Source organism: Pleurodeles waltl, chromosome 8, assembly GCF_031143425.1.
Source record: "Pleurodeles waltl isolate 20211129_DDA chromosome 8, aPleWal1.hap1.20221129, whole genome shotgun sequence".
NCBI classification, from domain to species: Eukaryota; Metazoa; Chordata; class Amphibia; order Caudata; family Salamandridae; genus Pleurodeles; species Pleurodeles waltl.
The window spans coordinates 781,946,598-781,972,630 of record NC_090447.1 but is presented as its reverse complement, the minus strand read 5'-3'; positions in this window follow the sequence as shown (position 1 = coordinate 781,972,630).

Genomic DNA, 26,033 nt, shown 5'->3' with positions numbered 1-26,033 from the left:
TCTACCCAGGGAATGTCTTCCTAGGGTAGAGTAACTTAAGGCAGCAAATTGCCCTGCCTTCCATACTCTGGATTGACCAAGCATCCCAGGGCCACAGAAGGTGGCCTTGTGTGGCTTTGTGAATCTGACTTCGTGTTGTGTGGACCTTCTGTTACTTTGCGTGATGTGAAGGGAATGCAACACTTTGATCAACCTTGCCCAGGTGTTTATGTTTGCCAGATGTCTCAAATTAATGTTGCTGCCATGTGAAAGGAGAGATTAACTTTAGGCAGAGGTTGCACATCACCAGTGGAAAATTCACTTTCTCCTCCACTTGTGGCTGGGACAAAGTCTGCCACACCACTATTTCTTTCAGCTGTCTCCTGTTGTTCCTCCTGAAGCAGGGCTTGCTCCTCGTTTTGTTCCTATTCTTCCTCATGTTTCCCAGGATGACCTTGATCACCCATTCTGCACAGCTGCTACAACAGCAATCATGAGGATTGCAGCACAAAACAGAACATCACCTTCCCCATAAGGGTGATCAGTGCAAATCCTGAGAAAGAGCTGTAAACTTCCTTTTTTGTAATTGGCAGTGTTTTTAGCTAATCCAATTATATTTTATAATCACAAAGTACAACAGCACTACTGCAACAGTATCTACAAAATACCACAGTACCACAGAGAAATAAATACATCTTCATACAATTAATGTACACATATTATAACTCCATTTTTACAACAAACTTTCTGTGGTTTTTCAAATTTCATACATATATTCAAACTATAAAAGTAAAGTCACTGCTTGCTGTAGACTGCGAATATATACCAAAAATTGCCCAAATCAATAAAAATACCCACCAACTACAGACACTACAATTTCCAGAATAACTGGGCTATAACCACAGCCCAATAATAATACATCACAGCAAAATAATACAAAATGTCCTGGCTGTATAAAAGTAATATTTGTTTATTTGTAATTTACACAAATATTACAGTAATAATTAAGTAAACTGTAGGAAATTGGTTTGTATTTGTGCAGCATGTGAGACCTGCACAAGTAATAATTCCACTATATCCCCTTACCGGGAACCAAGCACCCCATTGTAGCACTAGACTTTCTCAAGTTAGTAAAACAGAGCACTACATATCACCTTCTGAGATATGGGGTAGTAATAATCATTCGCTGGCATTAAATAAAAATACTCAACATATAATTTTCCAGTCATGGCTTTTTCTTTTAAAAAAGTACATTTATTACACACACACGCACACACACTACAAAATAATACACATGTATTTACAAATATATACATTAGACAGAGTGAAAATACCATGGATTACACTATGAAATCATGTTTGATCCCTAAAGGGTCGTGACTCCCAAACCCACAGTACCCCCACCTATACCAAATAGCACACCACAAGATAGGGGGTCTCCATTTAGATAAAAAAGGACTACTGGGTTTGTCAGGGTTCACCACAATAAAAGAAGAAACCACATGTCCTTATAAGAACATCATTTTGTATGTAAAAGTAATAATCGATAATAACCATATGGCAATGCAATTATTAATAACAATAAAGCATATCAACTTTGATCAATAATCACTGCCAGCATTATTCTATAAATGATGCATTTTAAGATAAACATAACACGAGTCTGTGTTTTTTTAAAGTATTTTCAATTGACATAAAATGTAATCATAGATTCACCCTTAAGGGAGCATTTCCCCCGTTCTATTTATCTTACATACCTTAAAGCCACATTAGATGCAGCCAGAGAACACACTCCTAGCAGGCACTGCACTCCCAGCTGTAGACAAAAATTTCCAGCCCTTGGAGTTTTTTAAAAATTATGTGAAAATCCCAGAGGGAGATGGATTTCTTCACCACACAAACAAGATTTCAGTAACTTTAAAATGACTTTTTGGGGCCTTTTGGAAATCTTACAGCCCACCTCAAACTTCTTAGGTTCATTGTTGATGACCGTGTCCTCCTGCAGCCATCACAAGAAGCAAAAAAACATGCGGATGATCCTCTCCTGAGACATTATGGGACATACCTGCATGGAAACAGTGAATATTGTAACAGTGAGGAAGCAGTGAAAAAAATAACAGTGGGTCTCCCAATTGCAACACACACCTCAATTTTGATCAGAGGTTGTTCAGCTCTCATTGGTGGAATTAAAGTGAAAAAACATACACTAGGAGTTCCACATGATAGGTGGTCTGGGTGGTCATTTGTATTATTTATTTTTCTTGAAAATATTATTTTCAAAATGTCATGTTTGATGTAACAACTATTGCCATTGTTTAAATACTCTCCAACATGCAACAAAGTGACTGACAAAGAATGTCTTGTGTGTTGTACACTACTACCTCACGTGACAATAAATATAGACACAACATGGTGTCTGATATTGTGATCAAGGCTGGTCTCCAGTTGAAACGCATTGTTGCAGTCACTGCTGTTTTTAGAAAAATAAATATTCACTGACACCAAGCACAAGTACCATTATCCCACTTGCATTGCAGAGTCCCTTGGATTTACTGGTGTCAGAAGAAGGAAAGTTGGAGTGAGGCTGTGATCAGGTATAGAGGTTTGGTGAGGAGAGACAGAGGGTCTTCTTCAGCTGAACCAACTCCCCGCCCTGTGGTATTCCATTGCATTCAGAGCTGGATACCATTTGACTTTTATTATATAATACATTCTCAAAAATAACACAGTGAGCTGAGTGTGTGACATAATGGCTGAAAAATATGCAGTGGATTTTATAACTGGACACAACTTACAGCTAAAAATTTAACAATGCTTCGGCTGCAGGATCATATGAAGGAGAAGTGAGTCCTTCTAATTTAAATACACAAGAAAGCCTTCAAAATAAATTTTGTTCATTAAAAAAGGTTTAAGAGAGAAAAACTCATTAAAAGGTAGGAAAAGGGAAGGGAAGTGAGCAGAGTGCCTCAACGTTTACATATGTTGTGTACTCCAAGCTATGAAAATCCTCATATTAATATGCTGAAGGAATGGGCTGAACACAATGTGAATAGTTCAGCTGACATGATGAAAATCTTTATTAAGTATGCTGAAAAGGTGAAGGAGGAACTGCTTGTGCAGATAAAGGAATTCAGTGGATCCTATGAACAAGAGACTGACACTAATGAGATCAAATCACAAAAAAATTCAACAGAAAAATGAAATACTATGGTAGAAGCGATACTCCAGAAAAAAACAAAAAATGAATAGAGACAAAGATGATTATGAGAATAGTCAAAACTGTGCTGGGCGGTTTTAGGGTATGAGGAAACAAAGAATGGGTGAATACAACACATGTAAATTAGAGGTCATGATGAGTGACAGGAGTACTGACTTGAGCTCTGTGGATAGTGAAGATAATCGGAGGCCTGGACGTTAGATGACAATTCAGGATAGGCTTAATCTGTTAAGATTGGACCAGCGCATCAACCACAGGCCTTGGAAGGGCAAAGGAAAGCAAAAAGGAAAAGGAAGCAAAGGAGAGAAGGCCAAAATCAATAATGGAAGAGACCAGTGGGAGAGTTACGAGAGGCAGCAAGAGGCAATAATGCATAATAGAACGGTAATTAATCTCATAGATACTATATTATTTCAGGCAGACTTAAAGACTTTATCTTTAGGTTTGTCTTTCTGCCAAAAGTGTTACTTTGATTTTTGCAGAACAGAAGTGATCTGTTCAAGTTCATGAGAAAATGTAATAAACAACCTAAAAGTATTGCCTAACTGGTTGAAATGGGGACTAGTAACCTTCTAGCTGAGGATGTAGATTTAAGGAGGGAACTATTGGAATCAGAAAATGAAAATGTCAGTGATCCAAGTCTGGTAACAATTGACTCTATACTAAATTCCCAAGGCCTTTGGGTAGCTGAGGAAGGCAGTACTCGCCCAAGGACACAAGTCCAAAATGTTTCCTATGAGTACCAATGACTGCATTGATGAGTTTTTTATGTAATTACCAGAGAACTGAGAGATTTATGAGAAAGAGAATAAGCATTGCTTGCATGTAATAAAAAGTTACAATCCATTTATGAATTAGTAAATAACCAAGAGGTGGTGATCAGAAATTCTTATAAGGGAAGTAATATTGTTTTGTGGTCTAAACACATGTATGTTGAGGAAGCATATAGCCAATTGAATGACAGTTTGTGTTATAAGAGAGTTGATTTAGCTCATTTCAAACAGGTACAACAAGATGTTTTTCAAGATTTTGGATGACTGGAGAACCCAGGGACAGATTAATGGGGAAGAATATAGTTTTCTAGAAACAGAACATTCCAAAATACCAGTGTTTTATTTGATTTCCAAAATTCATAAGAATGGTAAAAAATCACCAGGTAGACTCATAATAGCTGCTAAAGAGGGATTATTGGATAACACCTCAAGGTATATTGATTATTTTCAAAGATCATTTGTCCAAAGTTTACAATCTTATATCAAGAGCACAACTGATTTCCTAAAGAGGATATTTAATATAAATTGGGAAAGAGATATGCTGCTCATGACCCTAGATGGTTTGTCACTGTACACCAGTATACATCATAGTGATGGGTTGAAAGCAATGGGACACTTCTGAGAGCTAGACCCAGCAGAATTTCCAACCATATGATGATGGTTCTGAGTATGACTGACTGGCATCTCAAGAAGAATATTTTCTTCTATAAAAATGAAATCTTTGAACAGCAACTTGGGACAGCAATGGGCACCTGCTTCTCTTCCAACTCTGCTAGTTTGCAGATGGACTGGTAGGAGGGGCAGGTGCTCCTCAATGGAGAACATCATTTTGTGGGTCCACTTTATAGATCATGTCTTTGCAATTTGGAAAGGGAACCTAATTTTGGCTAAACTATTTCTGTGTGAGATTAATGTGAATGATTTAAACTTGAAGTTCACAACTACTATCAGTGAGATAGAAGTAGAGGTTCTGGATATAAAATTGACTGTAGAGCAGGAAAAGTTGACTTCAACTTCATTCAGGAAACCTAGTGCAGGCAACAGCACATTGCATGCGAGCAGCTTCCTCCTCACTCCGCGCAATTGTTTTTATACTTTATCGGAAACTCCTAAGGTCAAAACAATGTGGATGAGGAATTCTGTAAAACTGAAGAGGTGATAATTGTAGATTGATCACCACATTCCACACCAGACGTGAAAAAATTAGATCAATAATAAACAAACACAGGACTCACTGAGAAGTGATCCTATGATTGGAAGGAAGGTACCTAGAAGATCACTAATCACTGTTAAAAGAGCTAAATCCATGAGGGATATTTTGGTGAGGAGTGATGTTACAACTGAGAGACTATCTTAGTTGAAAGCCAAAAATGGATTTGTCAAATGTAACAAATGTAAAGCTTGTAAGAATGGGAAAAAGAAGACAGAGATGACTTTTCAAGGCAAGACTATCAAGGCATTTGGAGGGAACTATGCCTGCAAAACTGAACATGTAGTCAACTACATAAGCGGTCCTTGCCTTAAGACGTACATAGGAATGTACCACTCTACCCATCCATAATAAGTTCTTCAACATCTTAGAGCCATAAAGAATTTAGATAATTCATATCATGTAGCGAGGCACTTCCATAAAGCACATAAAGGAGATGAAAGAGATTTGAGATACAGAGTGATAAATGGTATAACAAGGGAATCTTGAGGGGAAACAAAGAAAAACGTTTGCAAATACTGGAATCCAAGAGCATTGTTGGATTAGATAATTTTGAACCTAGAGGCCTCATTTGTGATGAAGAACTGTATGTTCATTTATAATGATTGTGGACTTGATCCTCTCCTATGGTTAGCAGTACAACATTAATTACTCATCATCATGTATATTTTGTGTATTTTTCTGAAGCTTAGTGCTGTCTAGATATATAAATGCTGCTTTGTGTTTTCTGTATATATGAACTTTGCCCACTTAGGCACAATTTTGTTTGTTGTTTTTTTGGAATTAGTTTTTCCTGGTTTTGACTACATTTTTGCACCCCTACATTTATCAATTCAGTGGTATTGACAATGGGCCAAGCAACTAACCTCTTTTCATATGGGGCTAATATGTGATGGAATGTGAAGAAAATTAGTCCCCCACTAGGACATAATTTTGATCAAAGATTATTCAGTTATTATTTGTGGAATGAAGATGAAAAAATGTATAGTATGCATTACACTTAATACTCAGTTGGTGTGTTAATTTGTATTTGTATTATTCAATTTTTCTTAAAATATTGTTTATTCAAACTTTCATATTTGATGTAAAAACTGTTGCCACTGTATAATTGTTTTCCAACATGATACACAGCTGTTATATGAAAAAATAATATTCACTGGCACACCAAGTGTGAGTGCCGTTCTCCCCTTTATACTGCAGAGTCCTTTCAAGATATATAAGTATATAAAACTAAAAAGAATAAACAACGCTAAACAGGATAATTATGCCCAAGTAGGCAATAACTTGCTGTTGAACAGTGGGCACAGCTCAATAGAATATTTCTGGTAAAAAAGTGCTTTGCTGACTACTCTCAGTTCTGAACTGTAAGGATACCTCAGTAAAAAACAGACAAAAAGCTGGATTAAAAAACTGATTAAAATGTTTCAACACTCAAGATGGTCAGAAGGAAGAAAACAGGATTTAATAACAGGTATCAGATTACTAACCAAAATGGTGTGACATTTCTTCACTTTAATTTAAACGATTAGGAGTCAGGCTATCAAAATCTATTTCCCTGTTACTACCCCTATTGTTAGGTTCTATACTGTTGACCACCATTAACCTCAATAGTTTCAGATCCTAAAATTGACTCTCTGTAAAGTGCCTTAACACTGGGTACTGTTTATCATATGGTGTATTGCTCTCATGTGTTCAAGGACACTTTTGAGTTCTTATGTAGAGGGTTCCCAATATATAATTATTTACAAGGTCACAGCAAACAATGAACACAAGACTCAGTGTCACAAGTAAGAGTTTATTTTATCACATACTCTCTCGCAGTGGTATAAATCAAGAGCCAATAACAATTAGTACTGGTACTACAAAATAATACTTCTTCCCTTAAGCTAGTGCTTCTTCGGGGTTTGTAGAGTAACCTGATTGAGAGTAATTCTCAGGGATCAACTTTTCCATAACTGTTATCTGGGGAGTTGTGTGTACATATTTAGCAGGACCTTATGTGTTCTGAGCACAAGCCTGGTTAGGAAAGGTAGTAGTAAGTCTGAAATTTTCAGTCTGCTGTTTGCTTTGTCTATTTCTGGAGTGCAGTACTTGTGTTCTAGCAACTGTGTCTACTCTTAGACTTGCCTGTTAGATGATCTGCCTGTACCCTCTTTCCCTAAATCTCCTTTTCATGCTCTCTTGCTAACTTTCAAATGCTGCCTCTGTATCAGCTCGCAAGAGTTAACCATAAGGGATACTGGAGGCAAATTGGCTGGATGTGCACTTGTTGCAAATAAAAAACTGTTGCTAGCATTGGGCTTCCAGAACAGTTGAGTTTCAAGTCTGTCATTCTCCACAGTTATCTCAACATTGAGGATTTTTTTTTTCTACTGACGGTACCCGTATAATGCAAGTTGTAATCATTTTCATTCAGTTTCGAGACAAACTCCTGAGAAGACACCTCATCATCTCTCCAAATGAGAAGCACATGATCTATAAATCCAGATCACAGCACTAAACTCTCTTCAAAGCTTGCTAAGAAATACTGGCCACCTGATCCTCCCATCATCCTACAAACAAGTTTGCATAGCTGGGCACAAAACAGGTGCCCATCGCAGTGCCCTTTGTTTTCCTATACACTTGATTGTCAAAGAAAAAAAGTTGTTACTTAAGCTTTATTGTTTCATGTCTAGTGTCTGCAAGCTCTGATACATTTATCATGCTTGATACTTGTGTACAGACTGCTGACATCAATTGGCTGGATGTGCACTTGTTGCAAACAAAAAACTGTTGCTAGCATTGGGCTTCCAGAACAGTTGAGTTTCAAGTCTGTTATTCTCCACAGTTATCTCAACATTGAGGATTTTTGTTTTCTACTGACGGTACCCGTATAATGCAAGTTGTAATCATTTTCATTCAGTTTTGAGACAAACTCCTGAGAAGACACCTCATCATCTCTCCAAATGAGAAGCACATGATCTATAAATCCAGATCACAGCACTAAACTCTCTTCAAAGCTTGCTAAGAAATACTGGCCACCTGATCCTCCCATCATCCTACAAACAAGTTTGCATAGCTGGGCACAAAACAGGTGCCCATCGCAGTGCCCTTTGTTTTCCTGTACACTTGATTGTCAAAGAAAAAAAGTTGTTACTTAAGCTTTATTGTTTCATGTCTAGTGTCTGCAAGCTCTGATACATTTATCATGCTTGATACTTGTGTACAGACTGCTGACATCAAGGGCAGTTAGATCGAACTCTTCTTCCCTGTATATACCATCCATAATGGTTAAGAAATTAATGGTATCTTTGATATAGGTAGGCAGTGCCGGCACAAAAGGTCTAAAAAATGATCAATATATTTGGAGGTGTTCTCCAACAATGATCCAATCGGTGAGACAATAGGTCTCCCAGGAGGGTACACTGGGTTTTTATGTAGTTTCAGTACTAAATACTGAATGGGAATTCTAGGATGGTCACACTTGAGAAAAATATATTCTTCCCATTCTCTGAGTCCTTAATCTAAGTATCATTTTGCCATACTCACTATTGATAGTTGCTATTTCGGCTGTTTTGTATGAGCTATAGCAATTCAAATCTATTAGCTGTCTCTTACCATCCACTGAGCGGTTGGATTTAGAAAGTACCACAATATTGCCTCTTTTGTCAGATTGATGTATCAAAATGTTGGGATCGGATTTCAAATTGTCTAAGGCAATGCACTGTTGAAGAGTCAAATTATTCCTTGTCTTGCAAACTGGTTTTCGCCTGATCCTTTTTAAATATTCAATAACTCCTTTTTTTAAACATATACACAGCATCATAGTGCATCAAGGGTAAAAGGGTAGATTTAGGTTTGAAAGAGCTGGAGCAGCTAACATCTATATCAGTGTCAAGATAAATCAAACTCAGAAATAGATCATCATAACAACTCAAAGTATCATCAAGAAGTCTCTACATCCTCAATACTCAAATTACTCCTCTTAGGTGGAGTCACGGTTGAAAAATATGAGGTAGATTGAGCGTAGAACCACTTTTAAGCTTCAATTAACGTGTAAAACAAAATAAATCATTTTTACTCTGTATGCAGTTCAGATTGGAGGAGGGGCAGAAAGAGAGTCCTAGCGAGAGAACTTACCCCCGCCTTTTGGTCAATGTGCTTTCTGATATATTTACCATGTTCCTGGTGCTTGTTGTTTGGCCCTTGTAAACATTCCCTAGGGCATTGTGTCTTCTTTGGCCTTGTCTTGGCTTGCCTGTTCCTCTTTTTCCTTCTCGGAATTCTTTTCCCCTGCATCTCCGAGACTCTTGTTCCATTGCATTCTCTGTGCTTTCCAGATTCAGGAACTGAAATTGCTTAAAAAATTATTCTGATTGGTTCCTGTTTACAGACCATGTGCCAAAGTTGTGTCAGGAATATCTGAGACATTACTATCAAATGCATCCCTTTCTTCCAGGTCAGGCATTCACACTTGCTGTCTCATGTAGGACTGCGGCCTACTCCCAGCTGGGGTCTCATTAAACATTTAATCATATTTTTTTATGAAATGTCAGTGTTCTTCCATCTTCGTAATCCTTGAAATCACCAATGACTTTCCTTTGTTTTTTTCCTGATCATTTCTTCCTCTGTTTTGTCTAAATATACTTGTAAATTCTTGGTAAATGCATCTAAAACTTCCTGTGATACAATACTCTTCAGTGCTAAGGTGCCTTTATCTATTTTTTCCAATATTTTGGTACAATCTTTCAGGGTATATTTTACCAGGATCCTCATCATCGTTATGGAACAGTCTTGGGAATTGCCAGTGATGTCATCCGTGATGCCACTGACCATTTCATTAGTGATGTAATATGTGAGATCATAAGCAGTGCATTGTTGGGGGTGGCATAGCTTACAGTTAGTTCAGGTAACTATAACTGCTGAATTGCCATGGTTTTGTGTGTGTAAAATCTGAACCTAACAATAATGTCCCTGTAACCTTTTGTTTTTTCAATGAATTTCTATGTTTTTTAATTCTATTGCCTACCTATACTGTCCCCGTAACCTTTGTTTTTTTAGTGAATTTCTATGCATTTTTAATTCTATTTCTTAACTATAACTTCCCTGCAACCTTTGTTTTTTCTGTGAATTTCTAACTTTTTTAATGCTATTTCTATCTATACCATCCCCGTAGTCCCAGATAAATTGTTTTTAGTGAATTTCACAGTTTTTTTCAATAGAAATTGTACTACAATGTCACCCATAAGTTTAGTTTAGTGATATACATTTTCACAACTCTATAATTGTATTTTATTCAGAAATATTCCTATTATACATTTTAAAAGTAACAGTAAATGAATCAAGATACAATAACTGATGTAGTCTTTCTTTAATTCAATACATCATTTTTTCACCTTTTTTAAAATTTCATGTTATGTGTCCACAGATCTGCCGCAAAATTGAGAAGGGAGCCTATACAAGTACTCTATGGTTACAAGTTCCTTTGAAAAACATTGCTCTGGATCTTCAGATTGAGCACAGCATTAAAATAAAAACATAAATATCCTACACAGTCTACACACATTTTAATATTTACATCAGGGAAACAATATCGTTATATATCAACATTTACAAGTCTATCTGTATTTCACAATATACGTATTCATTTTATGAGTTTGGTTAATCTGCGGATCTACTGCAATGGCAATGCATATCCCACACAATGCCAGGAACACACCCAAACCTCATTATCTTATTGGATACATTAAGGGGGTTATTCCAACTTTGGAGGAAGTGGTAATCCGTCCCAAAAGTGACGGTAAAGTGACGGATATACCACCAGCCGTATTACGAGTCCATTATATCCTATGGAACTCGTAATATGGCTGGTGGTAAATCCGTCACATTTGGGACGGATTACCACCTCCTCCAAAGTTGGAATAACCCCCTAAGTCTCCAAACCCGGCACATTGCAAACCACACCCTAAATCAATTATTTGGGTTTCATATCTCTTTGGAAACAGACTGAACACCAAAGCTTCTTCATTTGTTTGGCTTTCATTCACAAAGTTTGAAATTCAAGATGTCTTCTGCTGAAGATAGAAGAAAAGGGTAAGACCAGCATGAAAAATAAGAAGACTTCCCACCTCCAAAGAAGTCCTATGATATTTGAAAACATTTCTTCATCCCTTCAGGAGAAAAGGACATTGTTATGAAAACTGTCCAAGGCACCATATGCAGCAAAAAACTGTGAAAAGGTATGGGGAAGAAGTATTAGCATGGCAATTCTGCCATGTGTTGCAGCTCAAAACCATGCATTCAAGGATGTATGAGAGGATTATCAGAGAGAGGGAAGATGGTGAAACATCAGCAGCAGCTGGACCATCTGTGGAACCTGTACCACCTCAACAGATGGTTACCATCCCTGAAGTCAAAATAACACTTGAAGATATGGTTACTCATTGTGCCAAATGCTATATGGCAGTGGGACTTACAATTTCATCTATTGCCCAATTTATGGATGCTGTCAACAAGCATAATTGTTCGTTTTTTTTACCTCACGTTCCACTGTTCTTTACTCTTAAAGACTGAAGGCAGTTACATCTTCCAAATTGCCTTGCCTTACTCCTTTTACTGTCCTTGTTATTTTTGTTCCATATGGAAAAATATAAAACATTTTTCAGAAAATTCACCAAAAAATTGCTCTTTTAGGACCACATGATCTAGTCAAAGAAAGAGCTAACTACACAGTCTATGTTTTTGTACAATTGTGTGTTTAAGTGTTTGTGAGTTTTTCTATGTACACATGTATCATACCCCATTTAAGTGAAATCAAAATAGCACATCTGACTACTTTAAAATTCATCAAGGGGAATAAACCTTAAAAGTATTAAAGAAGACACTAGCAAATGTTTTGCAATGTCATCTAGAATACTAAAATGCAAGTGAATGTGGAAGTCGCTGTGTTGGTGAGTGGAAGTCTGAGTGTTTGTTTGCATGTATTTGTGCATGTGTAAGCTCCTCTGAGAGCATGTGAGTAGCTGTGTGGGTCTATGAGTGCATGTGTAAGTGTCTCTGTGGTTGTGTGAATGAGTGTATGAGTATCTTTATGGGTGCATGAGTCAACAGGAGTAGGTGTGCAGATGTGTAAATGGGTGTGTGAGGGACTGTATGGGAGTGTGAAAATATATATGAATATGTCAGTAGCTGTGTGAGTGTTTGTGGGAATGTAAATGTCTGTGTGGGTGTGTGCATGGGTGTGTGAGTGGATGTGTAAGTAGCTGTATAGGTGTGTGAGTGGGTGTGAAAGTGACTGTATGGGTATGTGAGTGGGTATCTAAGTGGGTGCGTGGGTGTGCCGCCAGTAACTGTGAGTGACTGCATGGGTATCTTAGTGGGCATATAAACGTCTGTGTGGGTGTGTGAGTGTCTGAATGGGTGTGTGAGTATCTGTTGGAGTGTGTTTTGGTATGCAAGTCCCTGTATAGGCATGTTAGTGGGTGTATAAGTGAGTGTGTGAGAATGTGAGTAGCTGTGTGAGGATCTACATGTGTGTGCAAGTAGGTCTCTGAATAACTGTGTGGGTATGTAAGAAGTGAGTGTCTGTAAGGTGTGTGAGTAGGTGTTTGAGTAGCTGTATGGGACTGTAAGTGGGTGTCTGACTGTGTAAGTGGGTGTATGTTTTTTTAATTATGGGTCAGAACACCCTCACATTGCAATCTTATACAACAGCACTAGAAGAACTAACTCGTAAACCCCTTTACTTCAATAGATGGTGTTATTCATCTCAATAAAAAGGGACAAAATATGAATTAGTATTACAATTTATAAAATTTTCATTAAACATAAATGTTAGCAATGCATAAAGTTATAATAGCAATAAATCACTACACATTTTCCATGCTCTAATGCTATATTATAATAAAAATCAACATTTAATTTTCACTTTTTTACTGTTCTCAAACATTATACAACAAAAATTATGTATAAAGAATCATGTTTGAACATTGGGGGAAAGGAGTAAGTGTCCCGTTAACCAAAATTCTTGCGCTTGGGTCCTGATAGATTTTCTTCAATATTCTAATGAATTGGCCTTCGATTTTATATGATTCACAAACCGTCATCAAGTAACTCCAATTAACCATATCAAATGCTTTTTTTGCATCCACGATTACCACCGCCAAAGGCATTTGCAATGATGTATCTAAATCAATCGACCCTACCAATCCCTTTGTCAATTCATGCATATGCCTGCCTTTCATAAACCCTCTCTGATCTGTATGTATGAGCATCCCCATCACCATCGCTAATCTGTCAGCCAGGAGTTTTGCAAAGATTTTAAAGTCACAGTTTAACAGTGATATTGGGCGATATGAATCACACTTCCTAGGGTCCTTACCGGGCTTTAGAATAAGTATAATAATCGGCTCTTTCCAAGAAGGAGGAAGATTCTCATCTCCCCCCATAATCTTGTCACATAATTGCTTCAGGATTTTTAAAATGCTGCTACCCAGAGCTCGATAAACCTCCATGGGTAACCCATCTGGTTCTACTGCCTTTCCCAATTTACCAGCTGAGATGACCCTTTCTACCTCACTGAGCTGTACCGGTTCATTAACCAACCTTCTCTCCTCTTCAACCAGAGCCGGTAACTCTAATTCCCCAAGCCACTCCTTCAATTTCTCCTCAGACTGCTTCAAATCTTCTGTATATTAATCATTAATGAAATTTAAAAAGCCCTCTTCCACCTGCTCAGTACCTAAGATTACTAATCTCACCCGAGACCTCATCTCGAATTTCTGTCACTGTACAAGGATGGTTGTTATAAAGACTAGACTGCGCGGGTTTCCTTATATTAAAAGGTATGATTTATTTGGTTGAATAGAATTCAGTCTTATGTGAAAGGTTTTTATGGCTGATAAATCGTTGCGTCTTCTCCCTCTTGAGGACAGCTTGCATCTTCTTCCTCTTTCTCTTCTCTCTCTCTCTCTCTCAGGACCTCGCGGGAAGCGCGTGGGGAAAAAGAATATAGTACGGGTAAGTGTGGGATAGAGGTTTTGCTGGTTTCCTTCCCTCTCTTTCTTTCCCTAAGTATCTTTCTCTGGTCTTTTCCTTTTCTTTCTCTCCCGTATTATTCACTGGTTCTCTTGTTCTGTTCCTGTCCTTGTTGTCCTTTCTTCCTTTCTTATCGTTTTCTTCTTTATTCCCTTTTCTGTGTTCTCTGTCTTTATATAAATCAGTATATCTCTCCTTGCTGTCTTTTCTCTTCCTTGCTCTCCCGTCTGTCTTCTTTTCTATCGTTTTCTTATTTTCTCTGTTCTCTGCCTTCATATAAATCAGTATACCTCTCCTTGCTGTCTTTTCTCTTCCTCGTTCTCCCGTCTGTCTTCCTTTCTTCCCCGTGTGCCCGTTTCGTGCCCACCCCTTTCTTCCCCGTGTTCCCTGTGTTGTTCCCTGTTGTGACCCCTTTCCTCCCTCCTTTCCGCACCTCCCACCTCCCGCCCGGTTTCCCTTGTCCCTCACCCCGTACCTGGAGAGGCCACGCTTCTCCTGAAGCGTGGCGGCTTTTCCGTTCGGCTTCCCGGGGTCAGCGGTCGTCTTCCAGGGTTTCTGTCGGTCCCGATCCCGGCAGCGTTTTGTTCCTCCACGAGGCAGCGTCTTCGTTGGTTGTCTCGGCGTCTTCTCTCTCTACAAGCTCCGGTGTCTCCCAGTTCCTATTCCCGGTGTCGCGCTACTGAAGGGAAGGAAGCAGTCTTTTAAATCCCGTCAACTCCCGCAGTTGTGATCGGCAGCCAATGTCAGCGCTGTGATCCTGGGCTAGCTCCAGTGCAACAAAGGCAGAGTCAGCACAAGTCGGGGAAGTGTGTGGGTCGGAGTGAAAAGACCCATCACAGTCACCTGATTCCTAACCCTATCGGATTTTATCTTCCAAGCCAACAATTTACTGCTATTCACACTATACTCGAAATGCATCACCCTGTTAGCCTCACATCTCACTCTAACCCTGCGATCCAAAAGAGCTGCCAACTCCAAACTAGCTGTCTGACGTTGCTTAACAAAGTTGTCCAACTCTTCACCCTGCTCCTTACTTAAAATTCCCTGCTCACATTGCTGTATTTGAGTCTTCAACCTACTTATTTCTTTATTGTATAATTTCCTCCTATATGCAGCAATCCTAATCAGACATCCCCTCAAAAAGGCCTTAAATGTATCCCAAACTATTGATAAAGGAGCTGAACCCAAGTTTAACCTAAAAAATTCCTCTGAATCCGCCCGCAATTCCGTAACCACCTCATCTTCCAGAAGCAAGGTTCTATCTAGAGTCTACCTATGTTCCCTCCTTTTTGTTGGCATCCTAAAAATTAAACTAACCGCCGAGTGGTCTGATAAATCGGCTCTAACATGTACAACTGATTCAACCAAATCCCTCAAACCCATATCCAACAGGAAATAGTCAATTCTGGACTGATATCGATACTTCTTATTATAATAAGAATAACCTCTCCCTGACCCCCTTTTATCCCTCCAAACATGATATAACCCCCATTGGGACATCATTACCCGAATCTGACCCTGCATTTTCTCGTTTACTTTGGACCTACTACCCACAGATCTATCTAATTCATTATTCTAAACAACATTGAAATCACCTGCACATATAACTGGATCTAAATATTGTAGAAGATAATCTGAGAGTTCCCTTAAAGGGCCTACATCATCCCGTAATATCCTACCAAAGTAAAGCAATATTCAAAAGCAAACAGCTTCCCCACCACCCACCTCCCCGAGTTATCTATGGGGGCCTTCCAGAAAAGAAATACTGGCATGTTTCTTTATTAGAACAGCCACTCCTTTACTACCACTCAAACAATTTGAACTAGCTATCTGCTGGACCCACCCACATGTCTTAAAAACTTAAAAACATTTCTCCCTGGAAAGATGAGTCTCTTGTAAAATCAAGACGTCAAACGGGACATCTCTCAAATATTGCACCAACCTTTTCTGTCTACTCTTTACCCTGAGACCATTTACATTCCAGGACAGGAGTCTCAAGTTCTTCATTGCATTTTCTGACATCCTAACCGCCTACCTTCTTCCACCCCACCCCCCCATCCCTCCCCCACGCCCAGGTACACCTACCACATTGAGGATCTTTTTATCCCAGAATATACTCCCCACCCAGTGCTCACCATCACCACCCCTCCCTCCCCCCAGACTACTTACACCAAAAATAATCTTTTTTACCACTAATTTACACCGCACCCAGTGCCCCCCTCCACCCTTCTCCTGCACCCCATCCAATCCACCTCCTCCCCTGGGAACCCACCCAAAAATGTACCTGACCAAGGTCAGAGGAGGATCACCGCTCCTAAGTTAGGACCTTACCTACAGTACCTCCCTACAGGGAGAACTCTCCAATCTTAGGTTAGACCAGCCTCATTCCTACCTTCTTTCTCAATTTTCATTATCAACTCGTCCACCTCCTTCCAGTCTGTAAAATTACACATCTTATTATTTACCCTGACTTTTAGAGACGCAGGAAATCTTAACTGAGCCATAGCCCAGAGTTTTCTCAGAATATCTATTTTTTCCCCAGCTCCCACTGTTTACTCAAAGTCACAGCAGCAAGGTCTGACCTGATTTTAAAAGGGGCTCCGTTTGCAATCAACGTTTTCTTTTTTAGTGCCTGGGCGAGAATATGTTCCTTCAAGGAGTATGTCTGAAAATAAACTAAGATTTTCCTTGGTCTGACCTTGTTGGGAGGCATTTTAGCCGGAACCCGGTGCACCCTTTGAATGTCTTTAGCAATGTCTCCCTCTGATATTTCCTCATTCACCTCTTGCATTATCAGACGCACCATAAACCCTTTTAAGTCACCTTCTTCCAGCCCCTCCGGGACCCTAAGAAACCTCAAATCATTCCTCTTCAAATTATTTTCCAGGGATTCCATTTTAGCCATCACCCCTGTTTCTCCTTCTTTTAAATATCTCATCTGCTCCTTATTTTCTTCCACCGCCATTCTTAACTCCCCCACTTCCTCCTCTAAAGCAGCAGTACGACCTGCCAGATCATCAATTTTCTTTTCCAGATCTTCACAGAGACCCCTTATCTCCACCTGATTAGCATTAGATGTCTCAAAGCCACTCTTCAATTCCATAGATAACGCTTTTAACATATCCGCAATTGATTGCTCATGATCCACTCCGACAGGTTGGAAAACCAGAACTGCATTCACTGCTGCTTGCCTCTCTATGGAATTCACAGGAAGAGGGTGCTGTAATACACTTCCCCCATCCACCCGGAGGTCTGAGCTTCTACCCTCTGGACTAGCGGCAAACTCTAATCTATCCATTTTGTCCAACTCTTGCGTATTTGTCCCTCCAGCTAACACCCTGGGAGAGCCTGGCGATAATCGGAAATAAGACCTAACTGAAGGGGTGACACGAGCTCTCCTGTAACTCAGCTCACCAACACTCTTTGCATCCAGTTGCCTCCCAACAGAACTGTTATCTTGCTCTGCTTTACTTCTCACAAAAGACGATTTCTGGGGTGGGGGGACCAGACTTTCAATTTCATCTTTTTTCTCACTTTTCTTAGTGCTACGGAGGGAATACGCTACTTGGCCAACACAATTTTTAAATACCACCTTCCCCCTTCTTTCCCGAACCCCACCTGCCCCTTTACCCTGTCCACCATTAGTTCTAACAAAATTTCTACAGTATTTAAAACATAAACCTGAAAAAACCTTCCAGTCTTGGTACTTTCCTACCAGACTCAAAAGTCCCCAAGTCCTCAACCTGCTGAACAATCCTGAAGCACCTGTTCTTCTTGCTTCCACCGATATCCACACTTGTGCTGGCTCTACCTTGATTCCCCCAGAGGGAAACACAAGCTGCTGTCTCTCTGACTCGGTTGAGTTTCAGAGAGGCACTCAGCAACGGGGCAGCTCCGTGCTCCCAAGAGGGCTGTCTACCTGCCAGCTCCTTCGTTGTCATTGCAGACCCGCCGGATTAAAAAAAACTGATAAAAAAGGAAGAACAATCCCCTGCAGTCACGCTTCGGCCCCCGGTAAGGATTAAATTAACTTCGCAATATCTTTTCAGGAGCAGCGTCCTCCGCGACTGCCTCCTCAGACGGCCGCCATGTTCCCCGCCACGCCCCGGTGTGCAACACCCATGCACAGATTCTTGTTCGCACCGGCACCAATTATGTTGGGGATATGTTCCAGGGCATAGAAGTCAGCATTGACTGTGGGCAAATCCCCCACCTGGGGGAAAACGATGTAGCTGCGCATGTGTTTCAGCAGGGCTGACAACACTCTGGTCAACACGTTAGAAAACATTGCCTGAGACATCCCTGATGCCATGGACAATGTAGTTTGAAAGGAGCCACTTCCCAGGAAATGGAGCACTGACAGGACCTGCACTAGAGGGGGGATTCCTGTGGGATGGCGGATAGCTGACATCAGGAATGGCTCCAATTGGGCACACAGTTCTAGGATTGTGGCACGATCAAGTTTGTAGGTAATAAAGATGTGTCTGACTTCCATTGTCGACAGGTCCACCAGGGGTCTGTACACCGGAGGATGATGCCATCTCATCATCTGCCCCAGCAGATGTGCCCTATGGAGGAGAATGGTGAGCAGAGGGTCATGTACCTCATAGGTTGCAAAAGTGTTTTTGCTGTATGTGAGTAAATCCGTGTATGGCATACTTTGTCCGTATTTCTGCCAAAATGTGCTGAGACGCAGTTAGGTGCCATGCCATGTGTCGACCTGAAATAGCGGCCATCTGACATATAAGGAGGGACAATGGGAAATTAGGTCACTGCTCTGGCATTGTGCAGCGTCGCGGTAGGCGGTCGAAGACTGCCGTGCAATTTATCATTGGTTATCATTGGACCCTATGGCATCCAGGAGCCAATGATGAGGTACGCCGGCGGTGACGTTACGCACCGCTGCTGAGGTGACCACCATTTTCTATATATTCACTCACTTGATACCTGACCTTCAACGGGAGAGGACCTACACTGCAAGTGCTGCTTTGACCTCAGTCTGGAAGCGACAATGGCTCATGTGTCTGGGGAATGGGCCCCTGCCTTCACCGCAGAGGAGTTGGACAAACTGGTGGATAGTTTCCTCCCCCAGTACACGCTACTCTACGGTCCTCCAGACAAACAGGTGAGCACACTGTGAGCATGATGCGTGGGCCATGAATGTATGGGGTGGTGTGGATGGAAGATACATGTGGGGGGGGGCTGAGGCCTGCATGTGAGGATGGTGAGTGTATGTGCATCAAGGCATGGGTGGGAACCGGTGGGCAATGAGTATGATGGTCCGGATGGGAGAGTAATTTTCTTTTATCCTGTACCTTTCCTCTAGGTCAGCGCCCACCAGATGAAGGCTATTTGGCGTGCCATCGCCAAGGAAGTGCGGACCCTGGGGGTCTATCATAGACGGAGCACCCATTGAGATGGGAGGACCTGCGCCACTGGAGCAAGAAGACGGTGGAGGCCCAGCTGGGGATGGCCTCTCCACGTGGAAGGGGTGCCCGTCGCACCATGACCCTCCTGATGTTCCGGATCCTGGTGGTGGCATATCCGGAGTTGGATGGGCTCTTGAGGGCATCACAGCAGCCACAAGTGGGTGAGTACAGTCTCATTCAGCTGACTCTGCGAGCTTTATGAGGTGTCTCGGTGGGGGATGTGGGCTGTGGGTTCCCCTAGGCCAGGGCCAACTTGGTAGGGTAGGTCCCTTGTTAGGCAGGCTGTGAGGAACTCCAACGCCAATAGTGTTAGTGGGCATCTACAACTAGTCAGGCTCCTGTGGGTTTGAGGTGTGCAGCAAATGGTGTTAGGCATAGTCCCACATGGGCAGGGGATTTTCCTACTAACTGCTAGTGCATGGCCTAGTGCATAGGGCTGCTCCCTGTGTGTTGTGTCCACCAACGGTAGTGGTGTTGCTGGCATTGACCATGTGTCTCCTCTGTCTTTCCCCCACTTCTTGTTTTGTCACCCTGTCCTTGTGTGCATTAGCATTATTAGGCGGAGGACCAGAGGCACCAGAGACGGAGGGAGCTGCATCCCACATGGCCCAGGAGGGTGAATCCACAGAGGGTGAAGGCACCAGTGGGACGGAGGGCGAGGGGAGCTCCACGACGGGGACAGGAGGGGATGCCAGCGACTCCTCCTCTGAAGGGAGCTCCCTTGCGATGGTGGGCACCTCTGTGTCCACCCCAACAACAGGTACAGCTGCCACCCTCCCTACCAGCACCGCCCTCCAAGCAGCCCCTCAGCGTGTTTCGCTTGCCCGCTCACCCAGAAGGGTGGGCATCTCCTTCACCCCAGGCACCTCAGGCCCTGCCCCAGTCAGCCCTGCTGCCCTCAGTGAGGAGGCTATTGACCTCCTGAGATCCCTCACTGTTGGACAGGCAACAATTCTGAATGCCATCCAGTGTGTCGAGAGGCATTTGCAGCAAACAAATGCATACCTGGAGGGCATTCATTCTGGTGTGGCGGCCCAACAGAGAGCATTTCAATCTCTGGCCTCAGCACTGATGGCAGCCATTGTCCCTGTGTCCAGCCTCCCCCCTCCAACTTCCACTACCCAGACCCAATCTCCTCTACCTCAGCCTATCCCAAGAACACCATCAGACCAGCATGCACACACATCAACACACAAAAGTGGCTCAGGAAAACATAAGCACCACACTTCCCACAGGCACTCACACAAGCACCATACCCATGCAGACACACCAACATCCACTGCCTCCACTGTGTCCCCCTCCTCCATGTCCTCCACCTCCCTCCCAGTCTTGTCTCCACTCACACCTGCATGCACTACATCCTCAGCCACTACCTCCATCACCAGCACGCTCATCACTACACACCGCTCACGTGCAATCACTACCCCACTACCATTCACACATCCCCTCTGTCCTCTCCCAGTGTGTCTGTGAGCCCTCCTCCCAAAGTACACAAACGCAGGCACACACCCACTCAACAACCCATGCACCTTCACCCAAACTCAGCAGACGTACACCTCCTACAACCACTACCTCTACCTCCATTTCCCAAACCCCCTCCATCTTCCCATACTAGTGTGTAAAAAAAAATGTACCTAGCTAACCTGAACCTCTTTCCTACACCCCCCCTCGTCCTTCTGCTTGGGCGAGGCTGTCACTTGCACCACGGCCAGCACTGGCAGCATCTCCGCCGCAGCCACAGCCGTCTGCACCACCATCAGCACCGCCACGTGCACAGCTGATTCCACTCTGTTGGACGTCAGCCCCATCCCCAGTGTGCAGCAGTCAGAGTCTGCAGGTGACGTCCTGGACCCTGGACACGCCACTTGAGACACCACCTCCAGCACTGACATGAACCAGCAATTGGCAGCCTAAGTCGCCGTAGGATGAAGTGTGGGTCTCCCTCCATGGAATATCATGCTACATGTTCTGGGTACATCGTGTGTCTGTGATACCCAGGTGAGACAAATTCAACATGCCACACCCTAGGTGCAGCATCACTGGGCACAAATCCCCCTCCAGTACCAGTGGAGAAATGCATCCACTAACACAGTCCTTGGCAGGATGAAGCACTCTGGGCACAAAGCCCCCTCCAGACCCAGTGGAGAAAAGCATCCACTAACACAGTCCTTGGCAGGATGAAGCACTCTGGGCACAAAGCCCCCTCCAGAACCAGTGGAAAAAAGCATCCACTAACCAAGTCCTTGGCAGGATGAAGCACTCTGGGCACAAAGCCCCCTCCAGACCCAGTGGAGAAAAGCATCCACTAACACAGTCCTTGGCAGGATGAAGCACTCTGGGCACAAAGCCCCCTCCAGAACCAGTGGAAAAAAGCATCCACTAACCAAGTCCTTGGCAGGATGAAGCACTCTGGGCACAAAGCCCCCTCCAGAACCAGTGGAACATTTCACCGACTTGAGAGACTGTGGCTTTGCACTCCCCAGGAGCCAGCAGTGGGCACGGAGCCCCCTCAAGGAGCAGTGGCGTCGTACCATCATCCGGCTGAGGTGCCCCCCTTCCCCCTGAGGTGCCTGCAGTGTTCTCTCCGTTTTGAGGCAGGTGTCATGAGTTGGCTTTGCCCATGCTTTTTGTGACCACTGGTCCACGGACATTTAATAGGACAGTGTACGGACTTGTGTACTTGCTGTAAATATTTGTGTAAACTGCTTATTTGCTGTTCTCTTGGGCTATCTGATTGTTTGAATGTTACACTAGTTAAACTCATTTAATTTGGTCCTTGTGTTCTTCCAGGGGGTGACGGGGTGTATCTAGGATGTTATTGGATATGCGTGTGTTGTTGTGGGTAGGGGGTGGGGTGTTGCGTTTTACCTGTGTGTGTCACTCTCTTTTCCCTCCTCCTCTCCCCTGTGTGCTAGGTGTAGTACTCACCGGGGTCGTTGCCGCCGCCGCCGCCTCCTTTCCACTTTGTGGTGTATTAATAGATATAGCAATATGGGCAGGACCTGTAGTTCAGGCTCCATGGCGTCCTGGTTCTTTGTTGAGTGTCGAGAGGTGAGTGGTTTTCCTTCCAAAGACTGTTTCTGCAGTGCTTTTGTTGATGTTGGGACCGCCCCAGAAAAGCTGGCGGATTGGTGCCTTGTAACAGTGTGGGTTGTACATTGTCTTCCGCCTGTCTGTTGGTGGTGTCCACCGCGGTGTTTGTTTCTACCGCCGTGGCGGTTGGAGTGTTAAAGTGGCTGTCTGTGTTGGCGGTTTCCACCATGGTCGTGATGAATTTTTTTTTGACAGCCTGCCTGTTAGCGGTATTACCGCCGCTTTATCATCGAACGCCAGGGTTTTATAATGAGGGCCATAATGGATTGCACCGAAATCATGTGACAAAGCATTTCTGACTGGAAATACATTACACCCATTACACATCACAGCTGTCAACTACACAAAAGCTTATATGACCCCCATGGTTGTCTACACATGTGTCCACAACACGGATTTGGCCAACACCCAACTATCAGCACTTCAAATGCCACACAACATTTGTTCCGACCCCCAAAAATATGGTCAACAATGGTGGACAGTGCACAACTGTAATATGCCATTGTATGCCCAGCAACACACTACACTGGTGATTGTGTAGGAGAACTTACACAACAAGGGTGCTTTAGATTGTCTTTGATGATCTGACACATTTATTGACATTGTGGGACATTTATCAGGACCCAATACTGTATTTCCAACTGCCACAATGGCAGATGCCTGACCTATTTCACTCAACATTAGGAACTGAGCGCTGCTGCTGGCGGCAGTTGAGCATGCAGTGGGTGGTTTCATCTGCGGTGGGCACAGCCATAGGCTAACGTTGTTGCCTGTGATAGTCACGGGCCAATAGTTGTGCCCATCAGTGGTGATGACCACATATGTGGCATACATTTACACCATATTTCGCAAAGTCACTCACTTGACTCCTGACACTGCCGCCATCAATACCTCCACCACTTCAGCTGCTGTGTGCCACCTCTGGGAGCAATCATGCCATGCCAAGCAGGTGAAAGGGGCCCTGCCTTCTCACTTGAGGAGCTGGAGAGGCTCATTGATGAGGTCCTTCCTCTGTATGGTCAGCTCTATGGCTCACCAGAGGAGGAGGTAAGAACCTCATAGGCATAATTGACTCTGTTCAATCCTTTCCTTCCTCATCGGCTATAATGTGCCTCTGTGTGCCAGTTAGATTTTTTGGGTCCCTGTTGTCACATTTTGTGTGCTATACATGGGGTGCACATGGCACAGGTAGTTGAGAAAAGTACTCTATGTATTGTACATTAACATTAACATTGTGTTGTGTAATGTGTGGTAAGACATAGATCATCCTTGTGTTGCATTCATATAACTAGTCAAGGAGACTTTATAGCCATAGATTGACATATCTTTGGTTATGATAGTTGCAAATGTCAAACCATATATATGTGCATTACAGCATGTGCTGTGTATGCATACTATCTGAGTCATTCGAGGATCTTGTAAGCAATTTGTATAGTGCCACAGATCACTCAGCCCACATCTGGCCTTGCCAAACTGTTGTATGAGAACATTATAAAATGCACTGTGCCCTTCAGAGTACCACACAACCCACATAGAGGATGGGCACATGATGTACTGTCATGCATGAAAGTGATGGGAATGTGATAGTCATGTAGTTTCTGTAATCTTTGCCTGAAGAGACCAAAGCCTTCAAATGTATCTCCCAGAATGGGACATAGCCCAGGTGGGGGTAGAGTTACTGTGGCTATGCAACTGTGGCAGAGGGCCCACTCCCTGTAAACATGCAAATCCCTGCATGTGGCCAAAATGAGACTCCAGTGGCAGGACTTGGCATGAAGGCCTTTGTCCATTGATTACATTAGGAATGGGTACTGAGGCAAGTCTCTGACTTAGTACATATGTGCATTTTGCCTCATGGTCAATGTGTGTCATCGACTTATGACAGATCCCTTACTCCCACATCTCTGTGATCACATTGACATAAGTCATGTTTATCCATTACAGGTGTTTCGCACAAGTGACAAATCAATACTGCCAATGACATGTAACCTATTAGGTTGGCTACATGCTATCTATCAGAACAAACATACCTTTGTATTTTGAATGCCATCTCTGTAGGATTGCTGCATATGGTAAAAGGTGTGTTCTGTGCTACAAGTACAAACTACCCAAACCAACCCTAAAGTGGAATGAGTTTACATTGGGTAGCCCACATGTCCACACATGCACCAGGAGGAGATTTTACGCGCCACCCATGGCAGCCCATTCATTGTTACGTAAGTCTCAGGGTGAAGTCGGACTGTGGTAGTTGCCTGTATGGACTGTATGCATTGAATCAATGTGGGTGGATGTAAATGTGTCTGTCCAATCAGGCTCAAGGTGATTACTCTTCAGAAGGCCACAATGGTGTGTTGTATTTAATGGTAGCTCACATCATACTACATGTTGCTTGAGCCTGGGCTATCGGATGTCAGTAGTCTTCTTTAATCAGTGTAGGCCATGAACAGGGTAGTAGGCTAGTCTGTTGATGACTCCAAAAGTGTGTAGTCATGCCCCTGTACTTATCAGCATGTATGCTTTACACTTGTGGTGTGTTGTCAAATACAAAATATTTGTGCTTGGTGTTTCTGAAATGTGTGTGACACAACCATTTGGCCCAAAAAATGGATTTGTAACATTTTGATTTGTATCTTGCATCCATGGTCATCAAAGCCAATCAGAAGAAAGGGATTTAGAGAGCCATTGCCTGGGAGGTGAAGGACCTGGAGGTCCATTACTGGTTGAGCGCCTACTGTCAGAAAAGGTACGAGTACCTGTGACCCTGGGCCAGGAAGATCGCAGTGGTCCATCTGGGGCTATCCTCCCAACATGGGCAGGACGTACGTCAGAGCCTGACCCCCGTAATCCCCACATGCTAATAGCCTACCCCGAGCTTGATGGACATTTGAGGGGAGCTGTGAGAAAACAGGGCTGATTGCAGAGGCCCCATAACTTTTTGCCCCCATTTTCCTCTTTTTGCTGGTGTTTTCCTGACTTTGATGGTGCCCTGGGTACTGCTAACCAGTCCCAGGGCCTGTGCTCTGTGTAAAATGGATATGCAAATTAGGCTAATTATAATTGGCTAAGTTAACCTACCTATAAGTCCCTAGTATATGGTAGGGCATGTAGGTTTAGGGACCACAGCATAGGTGGTGCACACCTAGGTGCACTGCTGAGGTGCCCAGTGTCATTTTAAAAGCAAGCCTGCCTTGCTGGCTGCTTTTAAATTAAAGTTATATGCAAATTCGACTTTGGAATTAAAGGTACTTCCAAAGTCTTAAACTACCTTATTTTTACATATAAGTCACCCCTAAGGTGTGCCCTATGTGCCCCTAGGG